Below are 17,517 nucleotides of genomic sequence, written 5' to 3'. Positions count from 1 at the left end.
AAACACAGAGTAGGGGTCGGTCGATCCAGGAACCTTTGCGTGTCGGACGAAGTTGCCGTGTCAAGAAAAAAAGGTCACCGGGTCCTGCGTTTCCTGACCTAGCTTAGCTTGAGGGGCTGTGAGTCGTTACCTCCTGCGTCATATGGAGGCGCTTGGCAAGCACGTACCCAGTAAAAGTGTCGCGTTTGATAAACCGAGAGTCCGAGATAGAGATTCTAAAATCCTATGAATAGAAAACATATACGAATTGAATGTCATCGTACGTTGAATCTTACAAAAATTCAGAACTCAGAAATACTGTAGATGATAGAAACTGGAGTAGTGCTCTAAGTGAAGTTGGTGCTTTCACTAAAATTAGTAGAATGCATCAGGATCAAATAAGGTAGCTCATGCATTAGATTCTTTTGATAGCGCCAGTAACAACACCGGTTCGTTGTTTGATCATGTAGCACGGCTTTTTGCTCCTGATTGTAACCCTGTTTATAAGTAATAAAGCTCACCTTTCTTCCATGAAAATTTTACCCTATCCAGACATCATTTCTACGCGCACACACACGCTTATGTGAAGAGTTAGTAAGATATTATATTTGCATCGACCAAAAAAAAGAGTAAATTTCACAAGCCAACATTTCTTTTTTTGCTAGGATTTCATGGAGCCACGGTTAACACTTAGCTCACAAAATCACAGTATTTGGGGGAACCTTTCTTATAGGAATCAAATCAGGTAGATTAGTACATTTGACGGTATTTATGATAGCCCACATGTCATATGACACGACGGATCGCTCGAATCGTCTCGTTGCCACGTAGGTCGGAATTCCTGTCAAACGACCTAATCTGTGAGACTTGAGATTTCTGAGAAGGTTTGACCCAAAAATTGTGGTTCTATGTAATTATTAGTGTCAACAGTGGGTCTGTGAAACCCTAACCCTAACTCTAAGAAGTGTAGTTTTATGAAATTTACTAAATCAAAGTAGAATTATATCACTTGTCAACTACAGTTTGCATGGCTACTTGGTGGGCCTATAATTTTCTTTGCTCGTGTGTGTATTTATTGGAGTAAATATTACAAGCAATGTGAAGGTTATCAAGATATCTGATAGGCGATACAATATAACTCTGGGGAGTGTCCGTTTTCGTTAGTACGAAATTCCAGCATGCGCCATTTCTGTGCCCTAACTAACTAGGTTAAACGGACACATGGCAGTACTACCCAATCATAAATGATGAGGGTTTTACAGACTTAGTAGAGGTCACGCCAAGATTATTTAGGTATTTGAACCAACTATATTTTCCCATATCATCCATATAATGGGTAAACTAAACACAAGTTTTTACTAATTTTATGCTCCACGTTTTCTTGAGTTAGATCCGCAAATCCAACCAATTAAGCAATTCATGTGCATAATAAGAAGCAAATAAATTAAAGTGGTTCACTGCTCAAGAAAGGCAAGACAAAAGCCCCACATGTCCGGAAACAAAGGAGGCTCTTGTTGCATCGTGATTTTATCATTCTTCTTATTCTTATTGAACAAAATTACTCGCATTGAACAAAATTACTCTCCAATATCCTTAATTTTACTCGAACAAAATACTCTATACAAGTAACACCATAAAACATAACTTACACATAAACTGCCAATCGACAAAAACTTATATTAACAAAACTTATGGTCTCACGAGGACAAATTACTCGCTCTACATCGCTCAAAAAGAGACCAAACAGCCAAACAGGAGGGATGGAAACAATATGTTTCTCATTTATTCTTTGAATTTGTAGTGGCTAAAGATATCTGGCAAAAAATCTCTGTTTTTTTTAAGAAAGACATTGGCCTTATGATTTTGTAGCTCCTAATTGGGTAGCAAACAAAAAGTTTGTAGCTATGAACATTGTATGTGCTGCTGTTTTATGGAGTCTCTGGACTTTTCGCTATGATATGATCTTTAACGATACGCATCTGGCTTGACTTGAATCAGATAGGGTACTTGCTCCTGAGAACCATTCGCAAGTGGTCTCTACTGTTCAAAGAAACAATGCAGATAGAGATAAACAACTTCTGCAGCAATCTGTCTGGCTGTCTCAGGCAACCAATCCTGCTACCGTGGAGAACAAAGCCTTCGAGCTGCTGACCTCTCCATCCTTCTCACCATTGACGTCTGACCTCCACATCCAGCAGGCTGAAGCCATTTCTGGGGGCTGCTCCTATCCCAGCATCGCTGATTCGTTAACGCGTAACGGACGTGCTGAGGAGGCCTGAGGCAAAGAACACTGAAGTTCTCCATGCATCGATAATTCGGTTGAAGCCCTTTGGTCATTTTGCCTCGACACCGCATGAGGACGCCGTGTGATTCCATTTACGATTTTACGTTAGCTAGGATCTTGTTCCCGCTGCAGATTGGTCGCGAAACTCCGTCGTTGCCTGTTGGCTTCTGGCGTTTTCCTTTTTTGTTTTTATAAATCTTCCAGAACTGCTCTATAACACTGGCTTCGTCATTCATAATTCGACCGGCAGGGGGGGCTGCAGGCCTCCTGTTATTAATCTAAAAAAACAGCGAAGAAAAAAAGTCAAAATGACAAGATGAGCAACTGTTTACTCGATTTTTGAATCAGACCTTTTTTATATCGGAAAATCAGTCATTTTAACCTACCTTTTTATTTCTTTGGAAGATCAGACATTTTATTCATTCAAAAGCAAAGTACAGAGGTGAGCACCAGATGAGTGCTAAAGTATTGCACAAAGCTGAGCATTTGGACAGCTTGCGCCGAGGTTAGGTCATGTGATGAGAACTCACACTCCAAACAATGAACAATACTCCATACGGACAATTTACCTTCCAACCTAATGTTTTGAATAATAAATACATACCAAATCCTCCATAAAACTGGAATCAAGCTAACTACTCTAGAGTTTGTAGATGGAGAATTCCGTCTTTTGGCCATCAACAAGAGAACCAATTCAAAATTCAAATGTCTCAAAACTCCAATTCATACTATTCAAATGAAAATGAATCTTGATGGAGTCGAACCATCAGTCGCAGCTGTTATTTGCTGTGACGCTCTTTCCAGTTCAGAGCTAAAGATCCACGATTGATGTATTTTATGGTGAGGTGACAAGTTAGCCAGATGGTTTCTGTGAATCCAACCGTCTGCCGCCCAGCCCCTGCAAAGATTCAAGATTTTCATGTCACATGGGTGTAACTCTGCAGTATTAGATTAGTATGCTCTATATTTACCATGACAGAAAAACACAAAAATAATTAAACAGGGAACCAAAAAACAAGAGCCAGAAAAAGAACAGCTAAAAGAATAGTCCCTCGGACAGGGGGTGGTGTATCAACCTTAACAAAACTATGCATCTCGTTATCACATTTGTCAGAAAAAATTCAGTACAAATGCATAGTACATACCAACGAGACAGAAAAATTAAGAGCTCCAGGAAATAAAAGAGATAATAATTAACCAATATACTCCCAAGGCTTTTTTGCTTAAAGGAAATTTTTTTAAGGAAGAAAAACAAAACAGATTTACTAGAAATCACAACACTTTCTGCCAAACAACACGACAATGCCTCTTCAGGTCGCCAAAAATATCAGCAAAATGCATAGACGAAGATGGAAAGAAATCACAACACTGACTGACGAACAACATGAAAATGCCTCTTCAGGTCGCCAAAACTATCAGCAAAATGCATAGTATAGACTCCTACAAACGAATCAGGAAAAAGATCATAGCCCAGACTTACACAGGCAACCAAGGAAATAGAATGGATAATAATAACCAATAAGGCCCTTCCAATGAAAAGAACAAAGGGAACACTAAAATGTGGCTACACTGTTTACATAAACAACACGAGTATTCCCTCAACAACAACAAAAAACATGAGGATGCCTACAAAAAATACTCGTACAAGCAAAGATGTAAAATCATAACAGGTAACCAAGGAAATAGAAGGGATAATAATAATCATTAAGGCCCTTCCATCCACTTATATAACGGAACAAAGGCAAAATACTATTGCAACACAGTTCGACGAAAAACATTAGATTGCTCCCAGAATGCATCATGGATATCTATGAATTTACTTGCAAAAATTATACATCACCAGACGTGGATGCCACCAGTTGTGCATGACCAAAGAACCTTAATTGAGTTCTTCAGGACAATCCCAGGCGTGGAAGCAGAAATAAGATTTTGGACCCTAAACGCAAATGATCACCACCAAGTAGCATGTTGTTCTGTAGCACATATACTTGTCAGCAGGAGACATGATACAACATCAGCATGAAGACCAGCACAGGAAGAAGTCCGTCGAGTTAACCATCGCCATCAAGAAGAACCGGACACCCACAAACTTGAAAAGAGAACAAGTATACAGAGGTAATAACACAGTTCTCAAATAGAGAACTGACATATGTAGCCATAGCTGCCAAGACTCGCACATCCACAAACTTGAAAGGAGAACAAGTACACAAAGGTAGTAACATGGTTTCTCGAATAGAGAACTGATATACAACCACCGATAAACAATGCAGCACCTCCCTAAATACATACAGCTGAAGAACAAATCATAATAATAAAGCACACAGGATATATACTTTTGGAAGGACAAATCCTCCAAAATATGCATAGAACCCGAAAAAACACTTAAACTGCAGTTCATATGTTGGCAGTAGTTCATGTGTTGGCAGAATGTTTAACAAAGTTGGAGTACATATGTAAAGTTAGCTATGGAGAACCAAATGATACTGGATGTTGAACTTAAAATTGGGCAGTTTGGCATACTTGTGCAAGAGGTTACAACTTCTTATCTTGAAGAAAACACAAATAAAAGAACTTTGGTTATTTAAGGAAGCTGTGCAAAAACATAACTGTCTGATGTGTAACAACTTCTCATATTGGATTGTAGTTGGGATGAGCGGGATATTCAGTATAATGCATTCAGCTACAACAGGTTCGATCCTTGAGTGATGAGAAAGTTTAAGTACATAAACATGAGTAATTAGATGTACCTTCGCTTTTGTCGTTATCAATATGCCTCAACAGAGATCTTCATAGTTTAGTGTGCTTTGGACGTTAGAAATCATGGAAGGCGTGTAGTGGAACCAACCAAACAGATCAAACAACAAGCAGAACGAGGAGACAGCACCAAGGCAGGGTGGAGAACCCGGGGCAAATAGAACAAATATATAGTTCCCCGTGCGATCTCCACCCCGCGAACACAATAAAATAGACTTTTATTGCCTTGTGGCCTGCCAAGCGAGCGCACCCGACATGGCAAAGGCCGTCCCGTCCCACCCTACTGGTCCAGGTATAGGTACAGGAAATTACACAACACGCATGTGTACACATACATGCGCATCATCAGCTTACCAAAACAATTACCTTTACGCCATATTTGGAGATAAGGAAGCATCGTCTCAGACAACAAACGGGAAGAAGGAACATCCCGTGATCAGCTAACAAAAAGTATCAACTGTTGACCAGTTTCCCCTCTGCTCCCTGCGTACAACTTGGGTCTCCAGAATAGGAAATTTGCTGTTCTTCAACCACTGTCCAGCTGCCGATGAAGATGGCCGAACCGGTGAACAAACTACAGCATGAAGGGCGTTGTCTGACAAAGCAATCTGTAAGCATCTTCAAGCGCCTCTAGCATAGACGAGGTCTCGGACGAAGCAATCAATTAGGATCTTCAAACACCTCGTCGAGGCTCCATCAGGGCATAGAAAGGAGGCGAACCATCGAACCTTCCTTAATGGAAGAAAGAACTGATATAACAACCTCCGATAAACAACGCAACACCTCCTTAAATAGTCAAACATGCAGCTGAAGAACAAAGCATAATTGTGAAGTAGATAGAAGATACTTTTGGAAAGACAACTGCTCCAAAATATGCATAGAAACAAAAACTGATCTTAAACTGCAGTTAATATGTTGGCAAGTGTTTAACAAAGTTACATATGACTTGCTAACGAAGAGAACTAAATGACTGGATGTTGAGCTGAAAATTGGGCAGTTTGGCATACTTACATAAGATTACGTAAGAGGTTACAAGTTATCTTGAAGAAAACCAAAATAGACGAACTTTGCTAATTTAAGGAAGATTTGCAGAAACATAACCGTCTGATTTGCCATCCAGTCTTTCATAACAACTGCTCATGTAGATTGGAGTTGGTATGAGCGAAATAGTACGGTGAATAAAGAGCTGCAATTAGATGTACCTTACTTTGTCTTTACCAATAAGCCTCAGACAAGACATTTGCTACGTAGTTTAGTGTGCTTTTGCCGATAGTAATCATGGAAAGCGTGTAGTGGAACCAAACCAACAGACAAAACAGCAAGCGGAACGAGGAGACGGCACCAAGGCAGGGTGGAGAACCCAGGGCAAAATAGAACAAATAGATAGTTCCCCGTGCGATCTCCACCCCGCAACACAATAAAATAGACTTTTATTGCCTCGTGGCCTGTCAAGCGAGCGCACCCGACATGGCAAAGGCCGTCCTACCCTACTAATGCAGGTATAGATACAGGAAATTACACAATACACATGTTTTACACATACATGCGCATCATCAGCTTACCAAAACAATTACCTTTACGCCGTATTGGAGATAGACCACCGTCTTCGACAGCAAACGAGAACAAGGAACATCCCGTGATCAGCTAACAAAAATTATCAACTGTCGACCAGTTTCCCCTCTGCTCCCTGTGGACAACTTGGGTCTCCAGAATAGCAAATTCGCCGTTCTTCAACCGCTGGCCAGCTGCCGACTAACCGGTGAACATAGTACAACATGAAGGGCGTTATCTGACGAAGCAATCGGTAAGCATCTTCAAGCACCTCTAGCATCGAGGTCGTATCAGACGAAGCAATCAATTAGGATCTTCAAACACCTCGTACAGGCTCCATCAGGTTGTATACACCTCGAACATAACGGAGGAAGTTGTAGCCAAATATAATTAAGTTAGATCTAGAACTACAAACTCAGGAGATATCCGATTAGATCTAACAAAAGGAGGAGTGGTGCTCATGACTACTGAAACATGTGTATCATCTATCAAAAATATTAGTTTCAGACCATGAGATCCCTCCCCACAGCAACATGATTCGACATAAAATAAATCAGTTCGTTCTCTAAATAAGATATATCTAACAACTCACTACAAATCAACATATCTGGATCGGGATCTAGCTTATGCAACCTTAAAAAAAAACCGTAACACGTACGGATCTGGACCTAGCTTATGAAACAAACAATTCCTGTCACACAGATGGATCTGGATCTAGCATAAACGACATACAAATTCCAAAGTTCGACCTACACAATCACCACCAACCTAACAAACACGATAAAACAACATTGAATTCTCCAGATCGAAATTCAGAATAGAAAGAACAACAACCTTGGATCCTAAATTGAAATCGAAATTAACAGAAAGAAGATAGGAGGGACCTCGCGATTCCCACAGGCGGACGAACAGAAAGCCTTCGACGGGAGGCTATGGGGGAAAGGGGGGACGGATATATAGAGGAGGAAGCGTGGTTGGCCGATTCTTCTCGAAGATGGAGTCGGGTTCGGGTGGTGGACGGCTGGAACACGTATCGTGCAAGAGTTCTCCTCTCTGGCGTCAAGCCAAACATCGCTGTCGGTGTTTGGGTCGGTCCGGACTCGGATGGGCCGAAAGAAAGTGGACCTTGCGTGCCGCACGTAGTTGCCGGATGGTGCGTTCGTCTGCGGCTCCGTCGTTTTTTATTGTCTCCGATCTCAACTACTCCTACTGGTCATTTGCTCTCTTTCTGATACTCACGCAAGGGCATCTGCTACCGCTACTTAGACTCTGTTTGTTTGGGCTGCGGCTGTGGACTGGCTGTGCTGTCAAAGCTGCTGTGCTGAGGAAGCGGCTGTGATCAAGGTTGGCCGATTGACAACATAATTGTGGAGTAGCTGCGAGCTAAGAAAATATCTGAAACGCCTCTTTAATGATAAAACCACTATAACCTATGCACGACGACCAACACAAATAAAAAAACACATGCACACACAAAAATCGCTTGCTTATCTCTTGTATGGTCCTAAAAATATCAAAATCATTTAATACTTCATACAGATAAGTGTTTTTCATATTACTAAAATATGTAGCAATCTATCTTTGTCGGGAGATATAGAGAGAGTTGGCAATTATGTCACGCGTGGTGTTCATGTTGCTCTCGTCGTGTGAAATTGAAACATCCTCGCCAAGCAAGGGTGTAGCTCGTTCACCTCCAGGCATGTAGTTTTCATCTGCATCACATTTGTCAAACTCTTTATCGCGTAGCTTGCTATCTCTGATAAAATTGTGAAGCGCCATGCAAGAATTAATAATCATCGTTTGACTCGCGATCTTGTACTGCGGCACATCCCTTAGAATGCGGCATTTCTGTTTCAAGACACCAAATGAGCGCTCAATCACATTCCGAAGAGAAGAGTGAGCATGATTGAACACCTCTAACTTCCCAGTCGGTGGACGTCGATTCTGAAATTCCAGAAGATGGTATGTTTGGCCTTTAAAAGGAGCTAGATATCCCTTCCGATTTGGATAACCGGAATCAACAAGGTAGTACGTACCTACATCCATGGGACAAAAATTATTAGCTACACGTACATAATAAAATAATAAATTGGTAGTGCATAGGTAGTAAACATATAAATTACCTTCAGGAGGCGAGTGATAAGTATTTGCATACTTGTCCATACTATAATTAAAAATCCGTGTGTCATGGGCGGACCCTGCCCAACCAGCGACAACAAAGGTAAATCTCATGTCAAAATCACATACTGCCAACACATTTTGACTTGTGTAACCATGCCGTCCTGTGTAGTTCACTGTCTGACTAGCAGGAACAATAACGGGGATGTGTGGTCCGTCAATTGCACCAATGCAACCTTTGAAGTGAGGCCAAAAACGTTTATCTCTAATTTTTGGATGCATGGATGTGAATGTAGGATCTGTTGGTTTAATGATGTCTCCTCCCAATGAATTCAGACATTCCAAGACATGCTTGAACTTCCTGTGAATTGTTTCGGTTGAGTGAACAAAGCGATCCTCAGCTTGGATAAATGTTTGAGGACCTCCAAGCATCCACAAACACATGCCAAGACATTCTATTGAAGCCGTCTCTCTTGTTGACCGCAAATTATAGTTACTCACTAGAAGATCGTGCAAGCGCATGAAAACATCCGGGTACATTCTAAACATCTTGTAGCAAGATTTTGGATGCTGTAATTTCTCCATCACCCATTCATGGCCAGTTTGCACTGCAATTCTCCTAGGTTGCTTATTCAAATATGTATTACTGTTGCTTATTCAAATATGTATTACTGTAGTGAGTAGCCATCTGGCCCAACATGACAACACCAATAAGTTAACTGAAGCAAACGCAAAAGTTCTAGTCTGCTATTGTTGCCATCATATTCATCATCATTGTTGTTGTCACCATCCATCTACAAATATCAATATGACGACAACATTAGAATTTCATTATTTGTAAATGATGCAAAATAATAGCACATACCATTATCCGATAATACAAATAGTACGTTCACACAAACATGTAATAAAAATTCAACGACGACGATATTAATGTTGCAAACAACTCAGCACTTAATCTAAAATAAAAATTACATCATGTGCCCTCTCAAGCCAATCAAACCTTCCTTCCTTGGTCTGCACCGAAGCAAACATCTCTCTATACTCGGGCTTCATAAAAAGCATGCTAGAAGAGAAAAATAGAGGAGTCCCTTCCTCCACTCTACATTATCGAACCATCTCCATTGCCTCCAACATACTAGGGGCGGTCGAAGGAGGAGTCCTATTGGTTGTAGTCGCCTCAGCAGTAACACATATCGCATCAGTAGCCTTCTTGTACATCCGAAAAAATGGGTTCTTCTCTTCCATTGCTGCGAAATCATCATGAGAGGACTTTTTTCGCTTCCCGGTCTATTTTTGCATAGGTACATCATCTTCATCGGTATAAGCAGCAGCAAGATCAACAACATTAGATGATACTTCTCCAGGAATAGCGGATGTAGCGCCGGTGACATGATGATCATCAAACATGATATCCATCTCATCCAAATTGGCCGGTCCTCCATTCCTATACCTTGCATGATCTGGATATTTCTGAAATTTTTACAAGTAACAATGAATTAGCATAACAGAAACAAACTTAAAAAAAATATGTACAAATAAAAAATTACCTCAATGTGAGTGTTCCACCAATCGCTCGAAGCATCAACAGTATTCAGCTTGTTATCCCACCCAAGTCCAGATGCAGCAATTTTCAGTTCTTTCCATCAAGTGTAATCCTTTTTTAGTGCATCCCATCTATTCTTAAACTGCTTCTTCACATACCTTTTCTTGGTAATAGTAAAGAAATTATCCTCAAGGTTCTTATATCCCTTTGAACTCAAGAACGGCCCCGGCCTATTGCCAAGTTGAACCTCCTTTGCACATACCTCACAAAAGATTCTAGTATGGTATGCGTCCCAAACTGACTTTTCCATCTATTGCATTGACCAATCCGTTAACAAAAATATATATACATGGTTGCAACATAATTACAGCGCATCATACAACAAGCACCCGACAACATTAGCGGCATTATCTAGTAACATCAATACAGGAGTATTATGACCACCATCAACAAATTAACAACGACAACATCACAGAAGTACCATTATAACCAGAAATTATCAACAAATACTACCAATCAAAGCACAACCAAGCATACAAAATTAGAGAAAAATAATTACCACAACAGGCCGGCTTGGTCCGGAGGAGACGAGGACGAAGGGGGCGCTGCGCCGGAGAGAGATGCAGACGGCGGCTGGAGGGCGTGAGGTCAGGCAGGGGCGGGAGGAGTGCGGCGGGGGGATGAAGTGCGGCGGCTTTAGTGCGGCGGTGGGAGGGTAGGCAGCGGCCGGAGTGAGGCGGCGGGATGGAGTGCGGTAGCTGGAGGGCAGGTGACGGCGGCGACCGGGCCAGGAGGAACGACCAGGGGCGGCTGGAGGGCAGGCGGCGGTGGGAGACCCTGCTCCCGATGGAGATGGGATCGATCGATGGAGACTTGGAGAGACCGAGAGATATTTCACGGGCTAGAGATGAGAGAGAAATAACGGGTTGAATTCATTTTAGCGGTGGCATATGTCTAGTAATTTCTATCAACTTCCAGTGTACATCAGACGTGGGTCTTCAAGAAGCCCGAGACGTACCTCGTGCACGTGCTTTTCATTGAAAGCTGTTCTGAAAGCCCAAACAAACAGAGCTTTAGCGCCATGTGTCAGATTTTTGCTTAGGTGGAATAGAGAAAGTAGAAAAAAGTATAGTACTAATTACTTCTGCAAGATACTGCTACCTCACGGGTACCAAGAAAAGTTGAAGTATGACAAGCGGGTCCTAGTAAAAATATACTTTTTAATTAAAAAAAGAAATGATAGATAGGAGAGAAGTGATGACATGGAATGTTAAGTACCGATTCTAGTAACAGCCTGTTGAAGATGCCCTAATTGGAGTCTTGGAGATTAAAGAAGAGAGATCAAACTTAATTGAGTGCATCAGGATCGTAGCTCATGCATTAGGTTATTTTGCTAAAGCTAGTAGCAACATCCATGCATGGTTTGATCATGCGGCACAACTTGTTAGTCATGATTGTAACCATGTTTATGAGCAATAAAGCTCATTTTCCCTAGAAAAAAATTACCCTTGTGAACAGTGGCGGAGCCAGGCTTTCATTAATAAGTCTTGGTCTATCACTAAATTATCAAGTAAGACCCGGACAAACTTCAAATCGCCAAATTTAACAAAGAAAAACAGTCCGTCTCGAGCCATCGCCCGGGCTGCCAGCCGGGGGCCTGTCTCCACCTCTGCTTGTGAAGAATTACTACGAAGTACATGATATTGACATAGACATAGGAGAACCATATCACTCCAAGTATAGTGCAGGTGTGGCTCTTGGTGGCTATATGTTCTTTTTGTTCATTAGGTGTGCATACTCATTGGAGTAAATACTACAATACAAGATACAATATGAAATTTATCCTCGACGTGTGATACAATATGAATTTGAGGAGTAGCCAAAGTAAGGAGGAGAGAAGTAGCATACCACGATGGATTCATATGGGCAGAAGAAATATGGCAAGAGAGGGAGGAGCGAAAGAGATATAATCATTTTTGGCGGGAAAAGGCTAGGGAGTGGCGCCATTTGTGCCCTAACTAGATAGGTTGTACATTCGTGCGGAAGGACCACCGATCATAAATTACAAGGGTTTTAACTATCTTAGTAGAGATCCCGCCAAGACTATTTAGTCATCTGAACCTACCATCTATTGTCGTGTCCTTCATTAATTTGGTACTGCAAATCAAGATTTGACCATCCTTTAAGTATGCCCATGCCTATTTCCATAGGGAGCAGAATAAAAGTAACATCATACAACATAACTAACATGTAAACTGTGAATTGAGATAAACAATACGGTCAAACATGCTCTCTCTCTCTCTCTCTCTCTCCCTTGCACGTGCTTTGCTCAGTCGCAAAAAACCTAGAGAAGTCTCGCTCATGTAGTTGGCATAAGCAACCATACATTAGTAAAATAATGTACAGTGTACTATAAAAGAACGCGCCATGGAGACACACCCTTACTCTTCTCCGCTCAAAGGGAGAGAGACCGAACATGAGGAAAGGACGGAAAATGTGATACAAAATGGTTGGAACCAAAAAAAAAAGGATAGAGATAGAAGAAAGACATAATCAAAGAACTGTCTCATACATCCCAATATGTAGTCGAGCCAGTCTATTAACAGATAGCTTCTCCGTGCTGTAAAAAAAACATATAGCTTCTCCGAGATCTATATCTTGAATGTAAATTTGGTTCTTCATCTTTTGCCTCTAGATTGTTACCTCATATTTGTTGGATAAAACATTCTCCTTGCATGCACTGCGTTTTAATATTGCTGCAAAAATCATCGTATTTGATGAAGATCGCATGTCATTTACTTCAAAGGCAGTAGATAATAATTGTGGAAGTGTAAGGTCACATGATAAAATCAAGAGAGGCAAAGAAGGAATTATGTAGAAGAGAATTAAGGTCTCGCCAAAGCGGTTTTTTGTTAGAGAGTTGATCATGGACTAATATGTCATATAAAATCGAGTTTTTTTAAAGCCGCATACTACATTTGAAAGGACAGAGTATGAGTATCGGAAAATAATCCTAAGACCCAATCTTTCTTGCAATGTTTTTTTTCGAGAAAACGCAACGCTTGCGTATTGATGCATTGATAGAAGAATATAATTACAAGGCCAAGATAGCCCAACGCAACCGACCACTCAAGACAAGACCATGACCAACGGCCGCAAGACAAACATCACAACCGGCACAGCCAAACAAACCCAAGCCTAGATGCCTAATACACATTGTACAAGGCCGAAGGTGCCGCGGCCTGCCGGCCTCGCAGAACTCGAAGACAAGACTATGAGGCGTCCCGACGACCGCAGAAACCTCAAGACGCCGATCGTCGTACCCGTCCCAAACAAAGCGCCAGCATGCCTCACCAATCCCCTTCCCGGTCGCCACAATGTCCATAAGCGTCAGTCGATACCCATCAAGTGCACCCATGTGACCAACATGCCGCAGCACAGGATCCTCTGCAACCACTACCCATGTCGTCCAAGGTAGCGCACTAGCATGACGTCAGGGTGCCCAAGACTTGTGCCAAACCCAAGGCGTATGCCGTAGGTACACACTCCAGCCAAGAGGTTACCCTCCAAGAACGCCTCCAACAAGGAAACGACATCAACAATGCCGTCATCGTCCGATCCGGCAAGCCAAATCTTGGTTTTCACCCGGAGAATTAGACCACGAGGCATGGAGGTGGATCGAGCCTCCTCAACGACGCCACCATGGAGGAAACGATGCCCGAGAGCGTCGCCATCGTCGGCACTGACAGAGGTCAGGCAAGGGTTTCTCCCGGAGGCCACGATCAACACTCACGTAACCGCAGCAACCGCGAAGGTACATCAACCAAGTCCTAGCACCACCAATAACCACACTAGTTCGACACTTGGATGGCCCACCACCACATCATCAGAGGCCACCATACACCGCGCTTCAAGGCGCACACGCCGGCCACAATACCAATCGAGACGGTGTTGGCAGTGGCCCAAATGGCCTGTGCACAGGCAAACCTAGACCTGCGACGAGGACCCCCATATCTGCGGTTAGCCGTCGTGCACACTGCATGACAACACCCACGAGGTGCCGCCGGATGGGAGCAAAAGCATGCGCCACAAACCTGCTGCGCAACGCCGACGACCACATCAGGCCACACACCAACGCCCACCTCCCTCCAGGCGTCGGTCACCCGCGTGTGGCTAACCAAGCTGGCCAACACGCACCAAGCACGCACCTTGAGCCACCTCCTGAGCCATCCAAAACTCCAGCCGCCCAACTCGCCGGCGTCAACCACCACGCGCCACTCCTACTGGAGCACGAACCGCCCTGGCAGCCCGCAAGGCGCCTAACTAGCGTGGCCTGCACCCGGCAACCGGCAACGCAGCAGTGGCGGCGACGGCAACATCATAGCAGCAGCCAACTTGACAGGCGCGCTGTCGCGCAGCACCGTGACACTGACCTGGAGCCGCGTAGGCCTGTCGGGGAGACCTGCCGCCAAAAAACCACAGTGCTGCCCCGCCGCGAGCCACCGTGTGAGTGCACCGCCTCAAATTTGGCTGTCGCCGCCGCGCGTGAGCCACCGCGCACCTGTGCCGTTGAAGATCAGGCCGCTGCCATCGGAATTGCGCCGCTGCGCGCGAACCTCAGGGAGGAGAGAAGAGGAAGGGTGGAGGGGAGGGGAGAAGGGACGGATGGAAGCCTTGCTGCCGTCGCGGGCCAGCTGGTGGCCGCCGGCGGCAGCGGCTGGGGAGAGGGGTTGGAATTTGGTAGCGGGGATGTCGTCCCGTGATTCGCGAATTTTTTGCTCAATTGGCCCCCTGGCGGACGTTTTTGACAGAAATGGCCCCCTCTCGAACGAAATGGCAAAAATGGGTTGGCGGAAAGCACATAAAGCGACATGTGGTTTTTCCTCCAATGGAATTGATCGGCGGAAGGGGGCAGAAGCGCTTCCCAACACACATATTCAAATGCACAAAACATTGCTATAGTACGTGCTACAATGCATTCCGCCAATGCCATTGGCAGAAAGGCCACGTGTTGCTTTGTGTGCTTTCCGCCAGGCTAGTTTTGTCAATAGGCTTTGAAGGGGTCATTTTTTACAAAAGCGTGAGACGGGGGGCACTGCCGGCCTCTCTTTCAATGTGAAAAACCACATTTGTATTTTCTTTTTTTTCCACTCCTAATTCCCACAATACTTTTTTTGGGATTAGCTTTCTGACTAATCTAGTTAGTGTCATGACCTGATACATGTGGATAGCAACCATGAATTTGAGATTTCTACAATTTATTTTTATAATAGTGTAAAAGCCAAAATCCAAAAAAATCTAGTGAGTGTCATCATATGATGATGATGCACGTGATCTTGGGATGGAGCGAGATTATTTTCGGAGTACGGCCTATCTTTTTCACATTGCTTGGTCGACTGGTCTTTAAAAAAAATGAGTAAAGTTCATTTTAAATCTTAAACTTGTAGGCCGAGTATAAAATAAACCCCGACTTCTCAATCCCTGAAATCAGCACCCTATCCTTATTAATCCCGTTCGATCTTGATGTTCGGGATCCAAATCCTTGTTTGGGAGAGCGGGATTGCTGACAAGATAGACAAATCTCGGGATTTTTATTAAAAATTAGATGCATTCATTTTCTTCAACGCCACGCACAAGCAGGTGTCCATGCAACCATGCGCATGCAAGCGACCGAGTATTTGTGTCATTTCGCACGAGCTCAAAAAATAAAAAAAATAGAGTTAGAAATAGGTGTCCAAGTAAAACAAGACAAATGATCAAAGGCAGATTATTTTAAGACATATATTTAGTTTGCCAAGTAACATGAGATATATGATCAAATACCCTGCATATGCAAATTGTAAATAATATTACTCCCTCCGTCCAACAAAGGATGTCTTAACTTTGACTAAATTTGAATGCATCTATATATTAAGTCATGTTTAGATACATCCAAATTTTGACAAACTTGAGATATCTTTTGTTGGACCGAGGGAGCATATAACTTAGTCTAAATATAGGTGGCGGATATGGGTTGCAAGAAGTTGAACTGAATTAGTCTACAAAGCCCAAATTTTAACAACTATATCAGCAGTTCCGTTCTTCCAAACGGTGTTTGATTCCCAAAGATTGAAAATAGACAGAATTAACAAGTACAGAGCGCTGATTTAAGGGATTAGAAAGTTAGTGTTCGTTTCAGACCTGGTCAACTAAGTCGAGGTTTAATATGGACTTTGAAAGACGCGAAGGCCTTCTTCACCCCCGTGCCTAATCACGAGCCCGGGAAGGGCGAAAGTTTTACCGTCCAGGCTCCCGCCGCCCCTCCCCCTCGCAACCGCAACCAGACGAACCTTCTCCGACTCGACTCCGGCAGCGCGGCCCCCGTTCCAATCTCTTCTTCGATCCAAATTCAAATTCCGATTGCCATCCACGATCGGAACTTCTCGCCTGTATACCCACCCAGCACTTCCGCCGCGCCGCAATTCCCCTCCTGCTCTCCATCAGCGTCTCCAGTTCCGCTGGCGATTACTTCCGTTGATTTCAGGTATGGATCTGGTTCGTCTCCTTGGATTGGTTCCAGTCATATGATATACATTTTTTTTATCTGCATCATGTTTTTTCTAAGGTTTAGAATAGATGAAGTCATCTGGGAAACTGAAGTTCAGAGTGAGGCAGTGTTGCATGAGCAAAACAAGAACTCTGAATCATCATGCATTCAAGTTACTAGTCAATTAGAGACACTTGTGCCCGTCAAATCAAATTAGAACCTCCCCAGAAGCATTATTGGGACTGTAACATAATTTTGCACTCCTCGCCTCCTCGGCCCTTGCAAGTTTAAGCTGGAAGCATAACTTAACTTTGCACATCCTGAACTCACACTTCGCTTTTCCTACAATCCTACCGCGTTTGTCTGTTAATTTAGTCAATTTCTATAACAATTTATGCCAGTCAGTGTAGCCGTGTTCAACCCTCTTTGCGGGACTCCAAACTGTTTAAAAAGTGGTGATTTTCAGGGGTAACCATGCTCACAAAGGTGGTTGTACTCTATCATAAGTGCCGATTGTTCAGATAGCAGATGGCATGATTAATTCTAGACGGGAGGGTAAAGAATTCCTGTTTCTGTAGAATTAGATATCGTGAACCAGAGGTCTGAACACACTAAATGTTAACGTAATCATAATAGGAACGTTGGAACTCACATTAGGATCCCAACTCCTAATTGTCTGTATACTGCATCCTATAAGCATCGACAAACCACAACGTGCACAAGCTATCAACCAAATCACCTCTTATATGCTAACCAACA

The 17,517-nt window shown here is 43.1% G+C and overlaps 1 long non-coding RNA gene across 1 annotated transcript; it reads right to left on the bottom strand.

Moving 5' to 3' along the window:
- Positions 1-2,804: 2,804 nt before the first annotated feature.
- LOC112271563 lies at positions 2,805-7,515 on the bottom strand. Its single transcript, XR_002964687.1, has 2 exons — positions 6,592-7,515; positions 2,805-5,824 (listed from the first exon to the last, which is right to left on the bottom strand). It is a non-coding gene; the product is annotated as an uncharacterized LOC112271563 (long non-coding RNA).
- Between the last annotated feature and the right edge of the window lie 10,002 nt (positions 7,516-17,517).

The sequence above is a fragment of the Brachypodium distachyon genome, chromosome 3, assembly GCF_000005505.3.
Source record: "Brachypodium distachyon strain Bd21 chromosome 3, Brachypodium_distachyon_v3.0, whole genome shotgun sequence".
Taxonomy (NCBI): domain Eukaryota; kingdom Viridiplantae; phylum Streptophyta; class Magnoliopsida; order Poales; family Poaceae; genus Brachypodium; species Brachypodium distachyon.
Note: the sequence above shows the minus strand (reverse complement) of the source record. Positions and strands in the feature narration are given on the sequence as shown.